This window comes from Panicum virgatum, chromosome 4K, assembly GCF_016808335.1.
Source record: "Panicum virgatum strain AP13 chromosome 4K, P.virgatum_v5, whole genome shotgun sequence".
Taxonomy (NCBI): Eukaryota; Viridiplantae; Streptophyta; class Magnoliopsida; order Poales; family Poaceae; genus Panicum; species Panicum virgatum.
In genome coordinates, this window is record NC_053139.1 from 9,240,171 (window position 1) to 9,262,505 (window position 22,335).

Consider the following 22,335-nt stretch of genomic DNA (forward strand, 5'->3'; position numbering starts at 1 on the left):
TTCATACGTCCATTTGACGACCACATCGGCCTTTGGAATATCTTCTCCCCCTGCAATCTGAGGCGCCGTCAGATTTGATTCTTTCAAAAATGTAACAAAGTCTTGTTGTTGCGTCATCTGTCCCACTACGAGAGGCTCTATTGATTGTTTCTTTTGGGCTCCGAGCTGTGGAACGTCGGACGACGATGACTTTGATTGTCTCTTCTTTTTCTCAGTAGTTTTGATAATTGTGCGTTCGTAGTCTGAAGGGGGATCTCTCGGAATGAATTTTCTCTTATTTGCTTCGCACATTCCCTTAAAAAATTTCAAACCTACTGGATTTATCACTTTCTCGGGCTCCAGCTTCGGCTTCAGCTTGAAGTGCTCTTTAACTCTTTCTTGAGTTATCCGATCGCATTCTTCAAGGCTCATGTCCCAGGGTTTAATAAGAGACTCCTTGGTTTTCTTCTTCTTTTCCTTCTTCTTTGGAGGCTCCTTAGCCGGTGCAGCTACCTTCTTTGCCGGCGACTGTTTCTGCTTCTTTGCCGGCGGCGGACGGGGTGACCATGGAGGCGACGGTGACGCTTGAGTGTTCATCGGCGCATGAGATGATGGTGATGGAGAATGTGCCGGTGAACCTTGCTGAGACAGTGCTGCCCTTGGGGGGTTTTGCGGAGATGATGGCCTTGGAGAGGCATGCTGAGATGCCGGTCTTGGTGTTCGATCATCCGACTTTAGGATAATGTAGCGCTTATCCCATAGGATGTAGCCTTGAATGGCTTCTGCTAGTGTCCTCTCCCCATCACCTCCAGGAATATCAAGCTTGAGCGTCTCCCAACCCTGGCACACCTACTCCACGACAACTCTTGTATATCCTGCCGGAATTTGCTGCCCGTGGTACACGTCGCCTGGTTGGGTTGGCATGGCGGTACCGTACGCAACAGTGAACATTAAGTTCTTAATGGCAGTCTGCAGGTCACAAGGTGTCCACTGGGTGATCTCATCCACTGGAAATCATTGCGGGGCCGTCGCTTCAACTACGGCCTGGATCCCCGTTGGCTCGACGGCGATGTCTGTGGAAGCGCAGCTGCTTTTCCGCTGACACATATGATCGGCTGCGACATTAGGCTCTGGAGGCACCGTTTACGCTTGCTGTTGCTGGCTCATTGCTTTGGCCACTTGGCGTTGAACCTCTTCCTCCAGTCTTTGATCGTGTGACATGAGCCATTCCTCTAGCCTTCGCAAGTGCTCCCGCTCATCATTCTTTCTTCTTTGTCGGCTTCTATATGATTCAATGTAATCCCTGAACCCATACTTCCACGGAACCACGTCTTTGCCTCTTATGCGGCCCGGATGCTCTGGATTCCCAATGGCGTAAGTCAGCTCGTCCCTCTCTCTATCCGGCTGGAATGTTCCCTCGGCCGCTGCTTGTATGGCCTCCTGTAGTCTCTGGTCTGCTAGCTGGATCTTTGGCCCATAGATGCAGTCCCCAGTCAATGGGTCCAAGCTTCCCCTGTGACCATAAAACCAAGTCCTTGACCTTTCAGTCCAGTTCATGGTCGCAGGTTGGATGCCTCTGTCAAGCAGATCCTGCTCCATCTTCTCCCATTTGGGTATTGCAAGCTTGTAGCCTCCTTGGCCTAGAATGTGATGGTACACTTTCTTCGAGGCGTTATCTTTGGCCTTCTGCACCTTCGGAAGCCCAAGCTCTGAAGACTTGTATTCCACAAATGCATCCCAGTGACCCCTGAGCTTTTCGAGCTCGCCGGTAAATACGGGTGTGGTCCCGGTCTTGATATATTTCTTCATCAATTTTTTTGAATGATTGCAGCTATTCAGCCATCTTACTCAGGGTCCAGCGCTTGCATATCTCTTCGGATTCAGCTGGAACCGTGAAGTTTTTCTTAAGCTCCCGCCAACACCATTTTTTTCTCTTTCGGGTACCGCATCCCGTTCCTCGCTTGGATTGGAAGCTTTCCAGAGCCTGAAGCTGATCGGGATGTGGTCCCTGACAATACATCCAGATTGTCTTATGAATTTTTTGGCGGCAGCTTCTGGAGCGATTGGTTCGCCATCTGGACCAACTTCCGTTATAATGAACCGCCCTTCCAGTTTTTTTGTCGGGCCTCGCTTCGTCTTTTTCTGCTGCGACGATGATCCAGACGGCTATAAAAAAAACATTCACAGTATTCATATAGATTCAGATGAAAATATGATTTTCACTACAAATAAGTATAGTTGTGATATGTACATTAGCACTTTGTTCACCAGCAGCGTCATCCTGAATAGATGGTGGCTCAATCCCATCACCGGACATATTCAAATATATGTCGGTATTGCTGCCATCATCAACTTGTTCAGGGACATCTCCTTGACCTTCGGCAATCATATTCAACAGGAACTGTTCGTCTTCCGCGTCTGTGTGTTGCGGGTCCATCGTAACTAAAATATGAATACAAATAAAACCCTTAAAAAAATTCTCTAAATAATCCACATATTTGCGAGCATTTGACTAAGTACCGATCGATGGACGAGGTCGAGTAATATTCTCTAAGTAATTCAAGAAATAAACTTGAAATATTCTATATATGAAATATTCTAGACGGTTTTTTCACTAAGTACCGATCGATGGATGAGGTCGAGAAATATTCTCTAAGTAATTCAAGAAATATAAAAGAAATATTCTATCGATAATTTCGCTAAGTACCGATCGATGGATGAGGTCGAGAAATATTCTCTAAGTAATTCAAAAAATATACACGAAATATTCTATCAATAATTTCACTAAGTATCGACCGTGAAATATTCTAGATGGTTTTTTCACTAAGTACCGATCGATGGACGAGGTCGAGTAATATTCTCTAAGTAATTCAAGAAATAAACTTGAAATCATCTATATATGAAATATTCTAGATGGGTTTTTCACTAAGTAACGATCGATGGATGAAGTCGAGAAATATTCTCTAAGTAATTCAAGAAATATACATGAAATATTGAAAAGAAATTTAAACTCACTTTACACATACATACATTTAAAATTTTGTAAATATACCTTAATTTACACAACAAATTATGATTTCACTCTAAATAACATGAACTCTAAATAATATAATTTCAAAAGTAATTAACACCCTAATTGTCATCAAAATTAAACAAATTAACAAATAATCTATATTTTACAACATAATTTCTAAATAAATAATCCATGTTTAAACCAATTTCTAAACAAATTTAAACAAATAATCCACATTAGGGTTAGGGCGGCGCCGGCCGGCGAAGCCGGCTGGGCGCTGCAGTGGGAGGGCCAGGGCGGCGCGCGCGCGCACGTACGGCGAGGGCACGCACAGGCGACGGCGGGGCGAGCCGGAGCACACGTCGGGGAGGCGGTGCCGGAGCCGGATGCGAGGGGCGAGGACACGCCGAGGCGGAGCCGGAGCCCTGAGGCGAGGGCCGAGGACGACACGCCGGGGAGGGGGACGACGGCGCGGCGGTGGAGTACACAAAGTCGGGGAGGAGGACGACAACTGCGTGCTCGGGGAGCACGCGGGGCTCTGGGCGGCGGCGTGAGGTCGGCGGCGCTCCGGGACGTTGGGCTCGCGCAGCGGGGGCCGGGCCGGGATGGCGGACGTCGACGGCGGCGGCGCTCGCAGGGACGACGGCGCTCGGGGACGTCGGGCTCGCGCGGTGGGGGGAGTAGGGGACGACGGCGGCACCAGGCGCAGATCAAGAAACCAAGTGTTTGGGTGAAGGGCGAAGGAGGAAGGGAATATATAGGGGGGGCTTTTGTCCCGGGTGAAGCCACCACCCGGGACTAAAGGGCCTTTTGTCCCGGGTCGTGGCTCCACCCGGGACAAAAGGTGTTTTTGGGCGGACCGAGAAAATTTCCAGCCCGCGGCCCACCTTTAGTCCCATGTGGATCTACCACCTGGGACAAAAGGGGCCCGTTTTCCCTCATTCCCGCCAAATCTTATGTTTGTTTTTGTTTCTTTTTACTTCTCTTTTAAAATAGGCTTTCATTTGTTAATTCAGTTAATAAATTTTGATTCCAAAAATTATGGAACAAAATTTCTTATCTCTATATAAACTTGATATATGCAACAAAAATAATTAATTTTCATTCAAGTGATTGGGTCAACGAAATATCTAACTTTTTTGAAATCATATTTGTTATTTTGACCATACAAAAATATATTAGGTGAACAAATTTTTCAAACTGTTGCTTTTCGAAAGAAAGTGGATTCTATCACGATATTAACGTTTAAAAAGTGAATTTTACATAAAATTAAGCAATTTCATGATATTAGTGAGTAGTGTGTGAGTTTGAGAGATAGTGTGTGTTAGTGAGATTTTGTGTGTTAGTAAGAGAGTATAGTGTGTTAATGTGAATGTAATTTCATGAAACAAATAAAATTACTTGACTAATCCATTATTGAATGAAAATTATAATTGAGTCCGGTAATTAAGTGAAAATATAAAAAATAATATATATAACACATAAAGTATAATTGTACAGTACATATATAATAAAAGTATTCGAATTGTGATTACTTTTTTATACAATAATATAAAATGATTCAAGTACATGAAGGATTAGCGGTAATAGACTTTCTCTTCACAAATGTCCCTTGATTTTGATCACGGCGCAAGTATGGATCATCATCATTGGCTAGCAGGATGCATGGATCAGCATTTACTTCGAAAGGTGGAATGGCAACAAAATTATTGTATTCTTCTGACAAGTCTGTCTTGTCCTCCACTCCAACGATGTTTTTCTTTCCTGATAGAAATATGTGTCACTTAAGCTCATCCTTTTGCTTGTTTATCCCCTTCTTTGGCTTGCTGGACATGTCCTTAATGTAGAAAACCTGAGCGACATCCTGGGCTAGGACAAATGGCTCGTATCTATACCCAAGATTGTTGAGATTAACTATTGTCATCCCATACTCATCTTTTGTTACCCCTCCTCCAGATAGCTTAACCCATTGGCAACGAAATAGAGGCACCTTGAAATTGGGACCGTAATCCAGCTCCCATATCTCTTCAATGTAGCCGTAATATGTGTCTTTTTTTCCATTATTGTCCGTGGCATCCATACGAACACCGCTGTTTTGGTTGGTACTCTTTTTATCTTGGGCTATCGTATAAAATGTGTTTCCATTTATCCCGTACCCTTGGTATGTTAAGATATTCCAAGATGGTCCCCTAGCCAATAAGAACAGTTGTTCACTTATATCCATGTTATGCATTAGATGCTTCCGCAACCAGCTGCAGAAAGTATTCATGTGCTCACGTCTTTACCACTACGGTGCATCGGTTTTATTCGGTGGTCCGCTTGGCCTTTGAAATGATTGCCCTTCTTTCGTACCGCATGCCTGATGGGAAGAAACCGACGATTACCCATGTATACAACCTTCTTACAGTGAGTCAACCATATATTATCGGTATCATCTAAACAGTGTGTGCATGCTTTGTATCCCTTGTTCGAATGTCCTGACAAGTTACTAAGAGCAGGCCAGTCATTGATCGTTACGAACAGCAATGCTCGTAGGTTGAAGTTTTCCTGTTTGTATTCATCCCACATCTGTACATCTTCATCACCCCAGAGCAATAAGAGTTCTTCGACCAATGGTCTTAGGTACACATCAATGTCATTTCCGGGCTGCTTTGGACCCGGGATAAGCACTGGCATCATGATGAACTTTCGTTTCATGCAGAGCCATGGTGGAAGATTATACATACAAAGAGTCACAGGCCAAGTGCTATGACCACTGATCATCTCACCAAAAGGATTCATGCCATCCGTACTCAAACCGAACCTTATGTTTCTCGCTTCCAAATCAAATTCAGGGTATGTTCTATCTATTTTTCTCCACTGCGACCCATCAGCGGGGTGTCTCAACATCGAGTCTTTCTTGCGTTCCTCTTTGTGCCATCGCATCAACTTAGCATTATCTTTATTTCTAAACAGACGCTTCGAATGTGGTATTATAGGTGAATACCACATGACCTTCGCAGAAACTCTCTTCAAGGGAGGCTCCCCCTCGACATCTCCAGGATCATCTTTTCTAATCTTGTAACGCAATGCACTGCATACGGGACATGCATCCAAATTCTCGTACTCGCCTCGGTAGAGGATGTAGTCGTTGGGGCATGCATGTATCTTTTGCACTTCCAATCCTAAAGGGCAAACAAGTTGTTTGGCTTCATATATTGTGGTAGGCAATTCGTTGTCCTTAGGAAGCATTTTTTAACAAGTTTGAGTAATTCACCAAATCTCTTGTCGGATACACCATTTGTCTCATTCCATTGCAGCAACTCCAAGGTGGTGCCAAATTTCTTCAATCCATTATGACAATCTGGGTACAACAACTTACGGTGGTCCTCTAACAACTTTTGGAACTTCAACCTCTCCATTTCACTCTCACAGTCTGCCAGCACATTGTGCAATGCCTGCCCCAGATCGTCGCTGGGATCATTTTCTGCTACATCTACTTCGGGCTCTTCCATGAGAATATCGTCGTCGAATGCACCGATTCTAGCATTCCCGAGAAAGTGGTCGTCAAAATCTTCTTCTTCATTGTCTTCCATGGTAACCCCCTGTTCTCCGTGCTTCGTCCAACAAACATACTTCTCCATGAAACCATTTGCGAAAATGTGGCTGTGTAGGATTCTTGAAGATGAGTAATCCTTATTATTGTTGCAATGAACACACGGGCAGCACATAAAACTATTCTGCTTGTTTGCCTCAACCACAGATAAAAAATAATGCAAGCCATCAATGAATTCTTTCGAACGTCGGTCAACATTGTACATCCATTGCCGGTCCATTTGCATTTTAAAGAAATCGATTTGAATTCTTTACACGTATCGAATACATAAAATATATCAAACCTAAATTAAACTAAATGTAACATAACATGAATAATTAAAAAATCTGCAATATCCATCATACATCTTGATTAATTAAAAGGAGTACTTAATCCATTACAGAACTTAACAAAGGAGTACTCAACATGAAACTTAAAAATTCGGACAACAACACATAGATTTTCAACCATCCTTGCGTTGGAACGTAGGATGCTCTAACGGATTTTTTGCTGGCGCAGAAGAAGATGACGGAGCTGAAACCTCCGAGTTTGGTGGTGACGAACCGTAACGCCGCAATAAATCCTCAAGATCAAACGGAGGTTCATCGCCCCTTGCCATGCATTCTCTATATTCTTTTTCCAAATAACGGAGCGCTGCCCTATGAAAAGCACTAGATTTTTTTTGAACCGACGACCTACTCGAGTTGTGCCCTTCTCTCCAGAAGGACAACGATCACCCCCACCGGCGCCACTCCCTCCAGCTGCTGAAGCCATATTTTACTGAAAAATACCTTTATTTTCCACAAAATTATAAATTCTTACCATTATAATGCAGATATTATTTACTATTACAATTACAATGATCAGATTAATAACTCTTGCAAATAACAATGAAATCATATAAAAATATACAAATAATCCATCACTAGAGTGTGAGCATGAACGAATGCAACACTAGAGTGTCAAAATAATCCATTCATAATACAAAAAATTCTAATATACTCATTTCATTAATTCATTCATGAATACAAAAATCAACTATCTACAATATGGTCATATATACAAGTACATCGCATGAAGTGTCTACACTCATTCTAAAAATTTCTACTATCCACATACTCATCTAAATTTAAAAGAAAATCACACCTACATATGCAATCTAAATGTCCAAGAAATGAGCTAGCTACACATTTTCTCTATTTCTAAAGTATGAAATGAGCTATACAAGCCAAGGAAGAAGAGAAAAACAAGGCTCAAACCTTTAGCGCCGATGGATGGACGGGAGAATCAAAGATTTTCACAAATGTGGTGAAGAAATGAGCAAGAACTCCCCTCTCCCGAGCCAAGAACAGAAAGATCAAGTGAGCTGAATGGCTCGAGCGGGGGGAGAGGGAAGGGGATAAATGGGCCAAGGAGTTTTGTCCCGGTTGGAGACACCAACCGGGACAAAAAGGGGGCATTTTATCCCGGTTGGTGGCTCCAACCGGGACAAAAGGCCCCTGTCCCCCCCCCCGTTGGCCCGGCTAACCGTTGGACCCGGGACAAAAGCCACCTATTGTCCCGGGCCCAAAGCCTGCCGGGACAAATGGGCTGGAACAAAGGCATGTTTTGTAATAGTGAAAGTAAACCAGTACCGTGACAGCCTTCTAGTCGTCTGTCCATTAATCGTTGTTCAGAAGATTCTAGCCTTGAAGTGTTTGGTTTGGGCTGAAAAAAAAATTCGCAAAAACTTTTTGCACATTTGACCACTAATTAGTAGTATTAAATAAAATCTAATTACAAAACCACCTGCAGAAGCTCTAGGTAAATTCGCGAGACGAATTTAATGAGACCTTTGACCGTATGATTAGAGAAAGATTACTGCAGCGTTACTGTAGCAAATCAAGGATTAATTAGACTCATTAGATTGGTTGTGCAAAGTTGCACCCATCTTTGAAATAGTTTTGCAAATAGACTTCATTTAGTACTCCATACATGTATGATTCTTTTTTTTTCGCAAAATTACTGTAGATGCAAACCAAACATTGCCTAGAGCTTTCCTCTAGACCTCTAACCTCGGTGACGCTTCACAAAAAGCACTTTGATGAAAACCACTCTGCATGCGTTATGATTGATTGGCAGTCGCTGACTCTCACCGCCGGCCCCGCCGCCACGCCGTGCCGTCGCTTGCATTGCATTGCACACGCGCGCCCGGACACCACACGAAAGGAAATCCTCCGATCGGCGGATAGGAGATGAGAGGCTCCTGCAGCTCGGCTGCCCGGGTAGAAACTAGTCGTCGTCTGACGCAGTGCGTGCGGCGGCGGCGGCACGACCTGGACAAGGGCAGTGGACATGTTGGACGGGATCACGGATAGGGGCATGGGGCGGTCGACCCGTCTAGTAGTTCTGACTGAGGCGCCGACGGTCGACGACCACGGATTTGCTGCTGCCTGTTGGCTGCTGACACCGTCTCTCTCTTCGTGTAGAGTATGGCTGCTGACACCGGTGGACGGTGGCGCTGTCGATCTGGTGCCTGCTATGGCTGTGGTGGGATTTTTTTTTAACTTCAGTTGGGAATCCATAGGTGCCATGCATGTGCAGTAGAGTAGCAGGAGGCAACAAAAGATTCTTGGGCGAGACGATGGAGGATGATGATGCTATATATCTTTTTTTTTTCTCCTAAGCCTAGGACGATACTATCTTCTTGGGCTGATAAACCCAATACCGAACGCGAGCGCCACCCCACATGCACATGTTCTTGGTGATGTCAATCTGCATGGGCCATCTGATCTCTGGACCAAGAACCAACAAGCCTAACGAAGAGGCTCGTGACAGGGCGTGATTATATATTACTTAAGGTGACATTCTGAAGGGATCCCCCCACTAATCCACCAACCTACTTAAATAAACGGTATTAATAGACCATCGGCCCACCAATGTAGCGCGTGCACTTATATACTAACAATAAAAGAAGAGGACAACATGATGTCACCCACATGCATGCAAATCCCAAACATAAAAACTATAACTATTAAACCGAGCATTCAAATTAAATTTGGACTACACCACCGTTATCTTTCTTATAATGAGATCTTCAAAGTAAGACCACACTTACTTATGTTTGCTTCATATTCTTTAAAATATTTTCTTTACTCAATAATTATATTTCAGATCTTAAAAACAAACAATTTAACATAACTAACAAATAATTATTTTTATAAAAAAATAAAATTTAACATAATAAAAATAATAATAATGTACAATGAACAAAAAACATTAAACATCGAATATTCCAAAGAAAAAAGTCAACATCGCCGAACAATTTAGTCCACAAGGCCAACAAATAATTTGACATTGCGGACAATTAGTGATCTGCAGGAACAAATATCTTGCACCGTGCCAGGTGGCGGTCATGGTCTCTTGGTGGTCGGAACACACTACGTAAGAAACGACCTATAGTGATGTGCACAAAAGTGACCTGCCATTGTTGTCCATCACTCCACAAGTAGAGGTGACGGGCTTTATCTCCGCGCGTCACCCTCGGACCAGTTTGGGCCTCGCGAGGCCTCAGCAGAAACGTGGCCCGTCACCTTTGAGACAGGATAGGTGACGGGTCTTAACAACGCCCGTCACCTAGACTGGAGGTGACAGTCCACATTCTTTGACCGTCACCTAGATTACATTCAATGGTGACGGGCCATGACTGAAGTTGCGAAGGTGACGGTCCACATTGTTTGACCGTCACCTAGATTACATCCAATGGTGACGGGCCATGACTGAAGCTGCGAAGGTGATGGCGTTTACTTAGCCCGTCACCACATCTTGTGATGCGCTTAACCTATGCTACTTGAAAGGTGACGCATTACGCGTATAGTTCGTCACTTATGTGTATGCGTCATCTTACTAGTGGCCACGAACTTAGCCATTTTTTGTTGGACACGTCGCCGCAGTTCTAACAAAACGATGAAAATTGCAAGGTAACAATGCTGAGAATTCGGATCTGCAGCACGTAGAGTCTGCCATCACAAAGGTCTTGGGCTCTTCACCAGGTTGTGTGCTTGCCTCGCACCACACAGGCTCCCACTATTTCCTAGTCGTCATCTGTCCGAAGTGGGAAATAGTGTGGTACATGAACATCTTAAGACCACGCGGCGACGATGGCATCACTCTGGGACAACGAGACTTCACCAACATCAAGGCGGTTATTGATAGGGTATATCTCTGAGTTACCACATTTGCAATCTTCTCATTTGAAGCCTGTCGCCTATTTAATTTGCAGCTAACGACATCCATAACGCCTAATGCAGTGCTTTCTCCAGTTTTCGAGCCGAGCACTATCTTCCAAAAACCAAGTTGACGCACGTGACCGATTTTCCGGTATATCTCTAACCTACTGCATACTAAGTTTTCATGATTTCACTAAATAATCTATTTGTCCTAACGGTATGTATCATCTTGAGCAGTGCATGCAGCAAGGACCTCGAAATGTATGTGGGTTCTATGTTGCATATCACATGATCCGCCTTGCTGCAAGTTTCAAAAACCTTAAAGGAGCAAAAGTAAGCTTTTGTCAAATATATCTCTGACCGCTTGCTGCATCAATACGTGTGTGTGTGTATGCGATAATCTACACCTTAGGTGTAGAATAGCATTCTACACCCAGCCACATCCAAACCAGCCCACCCCCCCGGCCCGACCCACCCGATCCCACCCCGCAGGCCCATGGCCCACCTCCCCCCGCACGCCCGTTAACCCCCCCTCCCCCCCACGCACGCCACGCAAAGGTTTCGGCTGGACCCCAGGCGGGCAACGACGTAGCCGTAGCCCGGAGGCGAGATCCCAGGAGGGCGGCGACGGCGCGGCCGCAGCCCGGCGGCAGGATCAGGATGGGCGCGGAGGCGGTGGCGGCGTCAAGGGACGTGGCGGCGTCAAGGGACGTGGCGCGAAAGCGGCGGTGGTGTCGAGCAGCGCTGCTGCGGCATGGCGCGGACGCTCTTCAGCGTCCTCGAGCAACCAGGGTGCGGCTGGCTGCAGGGTGCGTGACGCACGAGCGAGCGGCGATGGCGGCGCGGCGGGTTTCCAGAAGCGGGAGTCCGGGAGCCCCCACGCCTGCGCACTGCGGTGCGGCAGTGGCGACTGCGATTCGCAGGGCCTCGAGCGATCGGAGCGGCGTAGCGGCTCCGGCATGGGATGCGAGGCGGACCGTGAGTAGAAAAGGGATCCTCCCAAGCCCACGCGCAGCACTCCGATGAGCATCATTCATGGTCTTATTCTTCTCCACCAAGGATCTGCAATTGTTTTATTGATGTTGATGTTCTAATCTTTCAATTTTCCTGTGAATTCTCTCCGAATCATGGTTGTGCTGGTCCAGATGAAGGAGCGCCTCTGGGAAATTGAAGGTGCGGCTCTCACACCTCCACAACCTCTCTGCCTCTTTTTACTAGTCCTCCAAATTTTTTTCTATGCTTTTTGTGATGTCGTCAGCATGTGGTTCGTAGATTTGCTTGAACAACTTAGTTCAGTAATTTTTTTGAACATATTTAGTTTCAATAATAGGAGGGCTTGTAGAAAATAGATTGTACCTATTTTCTCATAGGATCCTATATTTGCTTCCACACAAAATGTGGCGGTAGTCTAGCTAAATTTAAATTCTATTGATTTCAATAATTAACATTGTTTAGTAATTATATTCAGTAATCTTGTTTATGTAATTCAGTTGCCGATCTGTTGCGTTCAGATTTAGTTCTTTTTTCAAGTAATCTGTTTCCTTTATGGCTCTTTTTGCTTTTGCAAGTTCCTTGGCCATTGTTTGATGGTCGATGAGAATGAACTAAATCTCGCATATTTAGTATGTCATATTTGTTAGTATTTCAGTAATTCTATATTAGTAAAATCCCCTGCTACTACACTCCTTAGTAACAGAGTAATTCTATCTTAATATTTCCTCCATCCTATTTTTGTAGTATTTTCAGTAATTCTCTGTTACTAAAACCCCTGCTACTACGTACCTCAGTATTGAGTAGTTAGGCCAGTAGTATCAGTAATTTGTTAGTTTAGTAGTTAGACTCCTGAGCACTGATGATATGAAATACGAGACTATTGAGCTACATGAGATTGAAATAGAGCTCAGTAACTAAAACTACTGAAACTAAAAAATACTACTAAGCTCGTGCAATTTTATATTCAGTAACTCAACATAGTTTGAATAGGCTAATTCCTAAATCATCTAGAGCTAGATACTCAACATAGTTTGAATAGGCTAATTACTGAATCATCTGCACAATTTTTGACCGATATGTATGTTCTAGGCTTTCTCGGGGTATGTTGGAAATTGAGACACGCTAAACCCGTCAAGCTAGTCGCTAAACAAGCAACGACGCTGACAAATTGAGGTGAGAACAGCGCGGGAGAAATGTTCAATATCCAAAATCACATGCCCATTTTTGTTTGTGTTTACTGTATATTTCAATGCTTTAAGCCGTACTCAATGTTGGCTAGTTAGGCTAGTAGTTTTTGCTTGGATTTAGTATCAATAATTTTTTAGGTTTTGTAGATAGCCCAATATTTTTTTTATAACTGATGCTTGATGAAAAAGAACTAAACACAAATCCTTACAAATATCAGTAATCCCTCAATACCCCAGTGATACTTGCATATTTTTCAGTAATTCTCTGTAACCTAGTAGAGTAGTACTATGTAGCATTTAAGTTATTCTCAGTAAAGCAATAACCTAGTAATTCAGTATCTTGGCGGTCTCACTCTATTTTTCTCAATGATCTTTTTTTAGAGTTTTACCGGTGCCAGGTTCATGTGGGCATAACACCCCTTTCCGACTCATCATCTTATGCATATGACAACGATAGTAATGAACTTCACAAGGGAGAGGGGTTCCAAGTGAAGAGAAAGATAATTTATGTGTTTTTTAAGGCAATTTAATTTTGGAGGCTGTATGAGATAGTTAATCATAACTAATATGTGTACATATGCGTAGTCACCGCCCAACTATATGTATATCTTTGGATTCAGTAATTATGTACATGTACTATTCTGTATTATGTACTTTTTTATTGGATGAGTTCAGTAATTCTGAGATCCAGTTATTTAGAACTTTTCTGTACATTGGATGGATTCAAGATTCCATGCAAACCAGTAATTATTTTGCAAAATAGTTCATATGTTCGGATTCAGTAATAAATATTCAGCAGATGCTTGTATTAAGTAATCCAATTATTCGGTATTATGTACATGAAGTAATATCCGAATTCACCAACATCTTACTTTCATAAATTATTTTTTGCAATCAACAATGGTGTACGTTGCAGATATTCAGTATTTTTTTCAGATCCATTTATAAATATTATTAGCATTACATGTAGTATGCATTTTCTTCCGGTATTTTTTAGGTTTTTGGTGGTTCATTTAGAAATCTAGTAATCCAACCAGTAATTTTAGCAACATGTTATGACCAATGTAACCAGTAATCCAGTATTACAAGAGATCATCAGCAATGCATTTTTTTTGTTTCATCCAAACTACTAGCCATGGTACATCAGTAATTTTAGTATTACAGTAATTCGAGAAATCATCATGTGCGTTGTAGATGAGCTTGTGGTTCTGCTGAAGCACAATGTGCGTAAAAAGGGCACGCCGGCCATCCCCATTGTTCTAGCACAAACCATTGCTTTTATTTGCACCCATCGTGATTCGATGTCTTTGATGTCTTGTGGTCATCCCCAACATTCGACTTTTGCTTGCCCCTCGAAACGAGCAATCAAAAGCACTCAAAGTATGCAGCATCCCAATGACTCAAAGTTGGCCTCATGAACTACAGAAAAATACTAGAGTACTGATATCCTGAGCTATTGAAAACTGAAAATGCAGATGATTGAGAGAGCTCAATTAACGTAACAATACTAAACTATTTAGAAACTACTGAACTACTAGATCAAACAACAAAATACTAGACTACCGAACTACATGAGATTGAATAGAGCTTAGTAACAGAAACTACTAAAACTAAAAAGCTACTAAACTCGTGGAATTTTATATTCAGTAACTCAACATAGGCTGAACAATCTAGAGCCAGATACTTCAAGCCATGTCAAAGCTTTCAATAATTTTTCGATGCCCCAACTTGCTCGCCTCGGTACAGCTCACACACGGTCATCTTCGGGCACAGTGGCACGCGCCACCGCTGCTCCCCCCCTAACATTAACTAAAATACAAATACTAGAATACTGAACAATAATAGATTGAAAGAATGTGTTAACTGAAAAAATACTGAACTACAGAAACTACTGAACAAATGCATTTTCTGGTGATACACCGATAACTGGCGAATACATTTCTTCCGTAATTGAATAACTAGACTACCGAGCTATGGGAAAAAAAACTAATGAACTACTGCCATCACACAACACAATAAAAATTACTGGACCATAGAGGTTGATGAGATTGAGATAACTCAGTAATTGATACTACTAAAACTACAAAAAACCTACTGAACTAGTGCCTTTTGTAGGGATTGCTCCATTATCGGCGAATCAATTTTCTTCACTTTTTGGATCACAATACCGGACTACTAAACTACTAAATCAAAAGGATAATATTAAACTGCTGAACTACTGTATCAAAAGGATAATACTAGACTAATGAACTACATGAGATTTGAATAAAGCTTCTCGACACTACTGAACACATTAGACTACTGAAAATACTAGACTACTGAACATATTAGTATTACTGAACTACTGGATTAAAAATCTAAATACTAAGACTACTGAACTACAATAGATTGAGTAGATCACCTGATACTACCCGAACACTAAGCTAGTAAAATTTTCAAATTTAGTAACTAAATATAGATTGAATAGGCCAATACTGAACCATCTAGCACCAGATACTGTTCTCGTTGGCACCCACCAAAACTAGAAATCATGCCATAAATTACTGAATTCAATCAGTCCATCTCAGCTAAACACACGGAGAAAAGTAAGAACATAATGAGTAATAGCTCAATTATTGAGAGAAGATGTTGAGTGCTTTAGTAATTCCGGGAATTCTAGTGGAAGGTTCAGTAATTTGAATCCCCAATCTGCTCGCAACGGAGATGTCCCTAAACCAGATTGACCAAAATTAGAAATAAAACAGTGGGGGTAGTGAGATTTTGGTGATTAGAGAGCTCAATTACTAAGGCAGGTGTCCATTACCTACTAATCACAGCAAAAACGGAGAGAGATTAGATGGATGGGTGAGCGGCAGACGGATTCCTAGCATGTGCGTGCTTTGGCTTTGCACCACACCCGTGCGCTGCGATTCCTAGCATGCGCGTGCTTTGGCTTTGCACCAAACCCGTGCGTTGTGCGCGTCTCCGGTTGCTCCCGCGCAGCCCGCTGCTCCTTGCAGGCCGTGCTGCCGTCTCCCCGCGCAGGCCGCGCCACTCCACACGCAGGCCGCGCCGTCACCGATCCCTGCGACGTCGCGCCGCCACTGATCCCCGCGAGGCCGCCCACGAGGTCGCGCCACCGCTTTCGCGAAGGCCTGCTGCCGGGGCTCGTGTTGCTGCCGCTCCACGCAGGCCGCCCGCTGCCGCTCCCCGCACGGCGACCTGCTCGCGCTCGCCTCTCGCTGCACTCAGGGTTTTTATTACCGACCGTTACCGGTAAAAACCGGTCACCGCCCGGTTCCGGCTAACCGGTCCGGTTTGACCAGTTACCGGTAAAAACCGGCCAAATTCAAATTTCAAACCAAAACTTGCATTTCAACCTGTTCCGAATGGTTTGCCGACCGGTTAGACCGGTTTACCGGTCCGGTTTGACCGGTTACCGGTCGGTTTGAGTGGTAACCGACCAAATTCAAAAAAAATTTGGTTTAAATTCAAATGCCCGCAAAGTATACTAAATGAATGTTTATATAACATGTTTTAGCCTAAATGAACCCTCTAACCCTCTTTTGTACTATTTTTACATTAATACAATGTATAACATGTTTTACATTGTATTTGTATACTTTTGTATGCACACTTTTTTTGTTTAACTTCAAATGCTCGCAAAGTAAACTAAATGAACAAATATTTGAAAAAATTTGACACCATTAGATTCGTCGCAACTTGAAGTATTTTTAGGAATTTTTTTGGAATTTTTCAATTCAAATTTGAATTTTAAATTTGGGCCGGTTTGAAACCGGCCGGAACCGGAACCGGTCCGGACCGGTTCCGGTCGGGATTTAAAACCCTGGCCGCGCTCCGCACGGCTCGCGCTCGTAATTTTGTTTGGTTTGCGCGGGGAAGGGGATGGTGCGTAGGCCTAATGGTGTGGGTAACAGGTTGGACCGGGGGATGAACCTGGTATATATATATGTGTGGGCGCGCGCGCTAATCTATACCCTAGATGTTTTTTTAGTATAGTACAACGCAGACGCTCACAACACGCACACACACTCACGCCTATGAACACATGTACGCAAATCCTACCCCTATGAGCACCTCCGAAGGATTGGACCGGCAGATCTGGAGATTCCCGAAGTCACCATTGGCGCTTCATTGTCGACGGGAACGTCGCTTATCACTTAACGCATAACGCCGGAAAATCTTGGAATAAATCCAAGAAAGTGCGAGCACTCGTGCCAAGTCAAGAACTTGAACCCGGATGGATAGGTTCCACTACAAGAAATCTAACCAACTGATCTATGATCAATTCGCATCTACACCCTAGATGTAGAATAAGCCTTTACACCCACACCCAGCACCCAACCCAGCTCACGCGCCCGACCCGAAAGCCCTCCCAGCCGCACGCCCCGGACCCGCACACAGCCCAAACCCAGTAACCCCCACGTACCCCGCCAGCCCAACCCAGCCCAGCTTCTTTTCCCCCGCGCAACCCCATCAGCAACCGGCGGCGGCGGCGGCGGCGGCGGCGTCGGCGGGGGGCAGCCCTGAGCGCAGGCGGAAGTGCAGCCCACGAGTGGGCGGGAGGGCAGTCGGCGTGCGGCTCGCGCGGCCCCGAGGATCCTCGAGCAGCAGGGAGCGCGGCCGCTGGACCGGCAGCAGGGCTAAACCTGCACGGCTGCGCAAGCAGTTCAAATCGGGAGCTGCGGGCCCGCTGAGCGCCGTTTTCCCCTCCACTGCGTTCTGCCCCGGCGGTCGCGGCGGCCTCGAGCGTGCTCCGTTGGTTGTCACGGAGCATCCTCCCCTCCCTTTCCTTCCTGTGTACTAGCCGCTCGCATGGTACTCTGGTGAGCATCACATGTATGCTTCTATTTTTCTTTCCTCCAATCCTCCTATCTGTAATTTGGTTAGATTATGCAAATCTAGCATACAGTAGTCAGCTTATCTTATTAGTGATAGTGACCCATCCTGATGTGTGCTCATGCAGATTTTCAGTAGCGGATTGAATGTGGGAGACTGAATGGTGTCAGAAAGGCTTTTCCCTTTTTGTTGTGCTATTTTGGTGTGTGATGGATCCGTGGATGCTCCATCTTGGTGGTGTTGATGTAGAAATGTGCTTTGTTTATTTCTATAGGTTCATGAGCACCCTTTCGACTCATTGCCTCATCCATAGAACTAGCTATTCAGTATTATACACCTAATTTCTCATGTTTTTGGTTAATTTGTTTTTCCAGTAACACATTGTACATGCTTGGATTTAGTAACATGGTGATCCAGTTATTCATTCCTAGCTAGTGATTTCTTTATACAAATTCGTCGAGCAAATTCATAGAATTTTTTGTGACTCAGCAATGCCAATGTACACATCTTGGATTCAGTAATCTGGAGCCACATTAATAAATATTTAGTAATTCATTACTATATGTTCATAAACACTGCATGTTAGTCTAGTAATAAATATTCAATAATCTAGTAACACATGTTCTTCTTGATGGGAAAACCATCAAACTCGGCGCACACTCCGTAGAACTCATATCTAGCATCCAATGACTCAAAATTGACCTCATGATCTACCAAAAAAATATTAGACTACTGAACTACTGAAATACTAAGCTGCTGAAATACTGAACAACACATATCATAGGGAGAGCTCAATTAACTTAGCAATCCTGAACTATTTAGAAACTAGATCAAACAATAAAATACTAGACTACCGAAATACATAACACTGAATAGAGCTTAGTAAGCAAAACTACTGAGCTCGTGAAATTCTTAGGGATTGATCAATTACCAATTGAATCATGAAGTCACTGGCTACTGAGCTACACGGTGTAGTCAAATACTGATAGGAGCAGAATTATTTAATTAACGGTTGTGAATCAATTATTCCTTCAGTAATTTTGTTAATCCCTTTTTTAGCTTCTCCTGATCCCTACGTGTGCTGCTTCCCATCCGTGCTGGGCTGCGTCGTTGCCCTGCTACGGCCTCTGCTCCTGTCGCGGCCACAACTCAGACTATCCATCGGATCCAATTATTTAGTATTTTCTTTTATGTACATTCAGTAGTTATTTCGTCATATTTTTTGGTGACTTTGAGTTTCCATTGGATGGATTCAGTAATTCGTAGATCCAGTTATTCAGAACTTTTTTATAAATTGGATGGATCTAGGATTCCACGCAGACAAGTAATTGTTGCAAATAGTATGCATGTGTTTGGATTCAACAACTGAGAGACTCTATATTAAATATTCAGCAGATGTTTGTATTCAGTAATCCAGTTATTCAGTATTAAATACATCCATTAATTTTTCCAGATTTACCAATACTTTATTTTCATAAATCATTTTTTCAATCAACAATGTTCTATCTTCCAGATATTCAGTATTTTTCTCATGCGGATCCAGTATTTAGTACACATCGGTATTTTTTATATACACCCAGACATGCCTATGCATGTGTAGATTTGGTAATATATGGATCCAGTTATTCCATACATTAAAGCCCAGTAATTCTTTTACAAATTTACCGAGCAAATTCATAGAATGTTTGTGATGCAGTAATGCCTATGCATAACCCAGGTGAAAGCCTTTTCACTAATTTCCACCCCCAGATGCTTGGCTCGGTACATCTAACATGCCGCCAGCCTCCAGATCATCGATTAATTACCGTCATTAGATTCGTCGTGAAAAGTTACACCCATCCCTAAAAAGGTTTTGCAAATAGACTTCATTTAGTTCTTCATGCATGCGAGATTCTTTTTTCGGGAAGCGTGCGCGCTAGATTTCTTGCGGAACCAAACAACGCCCTTGTCCTCGGACAAGCGCTGCTAGCTACCCGCGCTGCTCCCCGGGCCCTCCTACCGCTGCCCGTGATATGCTCGCCGCACGCGGCCGCCGGCCGCTGGATTGTGCGCCGCTCCCGTGCAACTTCCACCTGAAAAGGGGTTCAGGTGGAATATTATTCAACACTCCGGCGGGTTCAGGTGGAAGTTGCACTGTTGGAGTAAATACTAAGACGAGCAGCCTTTGAAAGGAAATGAACCGAGGAAGCGTGATTATGGGTCACAATCTTGCATGCACGCAAAATTGGTCGACCAGTGAATATGGCGCCATGAGCGTTTCATTTCTTTCTAAATTTAATTTAAATGTGTAGATGGAGTATAAACTGGAATATGCAAAAGTAAAAATCTAGGTTACAATTATGTGCGGGTCGTGGCATCAAAAAAATTGTTGTTCCAGTCATGTGTCTTATGGGCTGTCTTGCCCGCGTACAGCTAAAGTATAAATTAGATTGTGTGGAAGTAAAAAGTAGTGTTTCGAAGGTCTAAGCGCAGTGAAAGAAAAATAATACTTGGCGCACCTGACTAGGTGTTATGGACGAAGCCTCGACGAGTTACACGTTACATGTTATGGCTAGAGATATGACGAGTACAGTTTGGCGAGAAAATACGGACCGCAAAAAGGTAAGTTTTCGTAGTATGGTCCCAGAAGTAATTTTAAGATTAGTAGTATGAGCGTTGGTATAAACTAGATTCTAGGAAAGTAAAAAAGATACGTTTGAGTTATGTGGGCTGTGTGGGGTGCATATGTAGCGAATCTTGCCTGCAATCACGGGCGGGGAAAGCAAAAGAAAGGGATTCTGGTGGGAGTTGCACTCGTGGAGTAAATACTACACCGAGCAGGTTTGAGGGGAAATAAACCAAGGAAGTGTGATTATGGGACACAATCTTGCATGCACGCAAAATGAAGGGTGTAAAATTATTTTTTTTCCTTTTCTGTATGATTCAAGAACCCCTTGAATCATGCAGTAAAAAGGGCTCCATGAGCGTGTCATTGCTTTCTGAATATGACGTAATTGTGCTAATGGAGTATAAACTCGACGAGTTACATCTGACGAGTCCAGTTAGCCGTAAAAACACGGGCCGCAAAAAAGTAAATATTGGTAGTATGATCCAAGAAGTAATTTTAAGATTTGTAATATGATCGTCTCCTGCAGTTTAAGATATCACAGAGCATGTGAAATCTCTGGAGTCTGTAGCGCATGCGACATGCATGGAAACTCCATTGTATATCAATTAATGTAAAATTGCAGTGATTTCAGGAGTCTATTTAAACTTGCATGCTTACAACCAAGCAATTTAGGCCATTAGTTTTTGGGAAAGGGATATATGTGCATTGATGGCATGCATGTCTAAGTGAATTAGCGCATGCAAGGAATGAATATAGACGACTCTGCTTGATTTGCTCCAATTAATTATAATGATGGTGACAGCTGGAACCTAATAGCCCTGCCTCCACTAATCTGGTATAAGTGAGAGAGGAGTAATTTTTGTATACTTTGCTCCAACTAATTACTTCCGTAGAGAAGGAGAGTGAACAACAGAGCCTACGGTCTTGCCTCCTCCAATAATCTGCTATACGCGAGAGAGGAGTAATTTTTTGTATACATGTAAGAAATTAAATGGTTCCTAAACCGTAACTTTTTGTTGATGGAATATTATTAACTAGGGAGGCAGCCCGCGCATTTGCGCGGCTAGTATTGATATTAGAAATATATCTTGCACCTTTACATCTAATTATTGTTTGTAAATTTATTTTTTCTCAACGTCGTCATCTTTTTTATTGCATAGTGTGCCAAATTGTTAAAAAGAATTGAAATTTAGCTTTGCTGACATAATAATTTTGTTTGCTATGACTCTACTATCATTATCTATATTTATTAATCTCCTCTAAATAATGATATGACAACAATCATTTTATTTATCTTTAGTTTCTATTATGATGAAAATATATAAAATTTTATTTATAATAATAATTAAATTGTTAATCTTAATTAAATTATAAAAAATATAACTGAAAGCAAGATATCAGTTCTCCTAAAGGCCAATACAGGATGCTATTACAAATCGCATCCGCACTTGACACTCATCAAGGCGGTGTGCGGCGGTAGTTCTAGGCCAATACCACTCTGAGTAGTAGTGTGTGTGTTGGCCTTGAGCGTTGTAAGCGTGCGTTTATTTGTGTTTGGTCTTGAGCCCGACTTAAACCCCGAGGGGGAGAATAATGGCGTAATGTATCTTCCTCCTCCCTAATCCAACTTCTCCTTCATCTATTTCGAATCTACCTAGTTATCCCTGTCGTCCTGATATAATGATATTGGATTCCTATCGATCATGGGACAGGACAAGTTGGTGTTGTCTGTCCAAGGATCGGCATAGCCTGCCTGTCTAATTGGAGTGAAAGCGAGATCACATTTTTCGTCGAGCTTGCCAGCCTACAGGATGTGCGCACACCCATTTCCACCACAACATGCTTCCTCTTGGAGGGACATGTGTTTCTCCGCATTGGCGTGCTCCCTTCGGCCTTCTCCCATCAAACTCAAATGGACTTGTTTAGGAACCCGA

The 22,335-nt window shown here is 43.2% G+C and overlaps 1 long non-coding RNA gene across 1 annotated transcript; it reads left to right on the plus strand.

Moving 5' to 3' along the window:
* The first annotated feature begins 17,398 nt into the window (after positions 1–17,398).
* LOC120704691 lies at positions 17,399–18,348 on the plus strand. Its single transcript, XR_005687643.1, has 2 exons — positions 17,399–17,780; positions 17,921–18,348. It is a non-coding gene; the product is annotated as an uncharacterized LOC120704691 (long non-coding RNA).
* Positions 18,349–22,335: the final 3,987 nt, after the last annotated feature.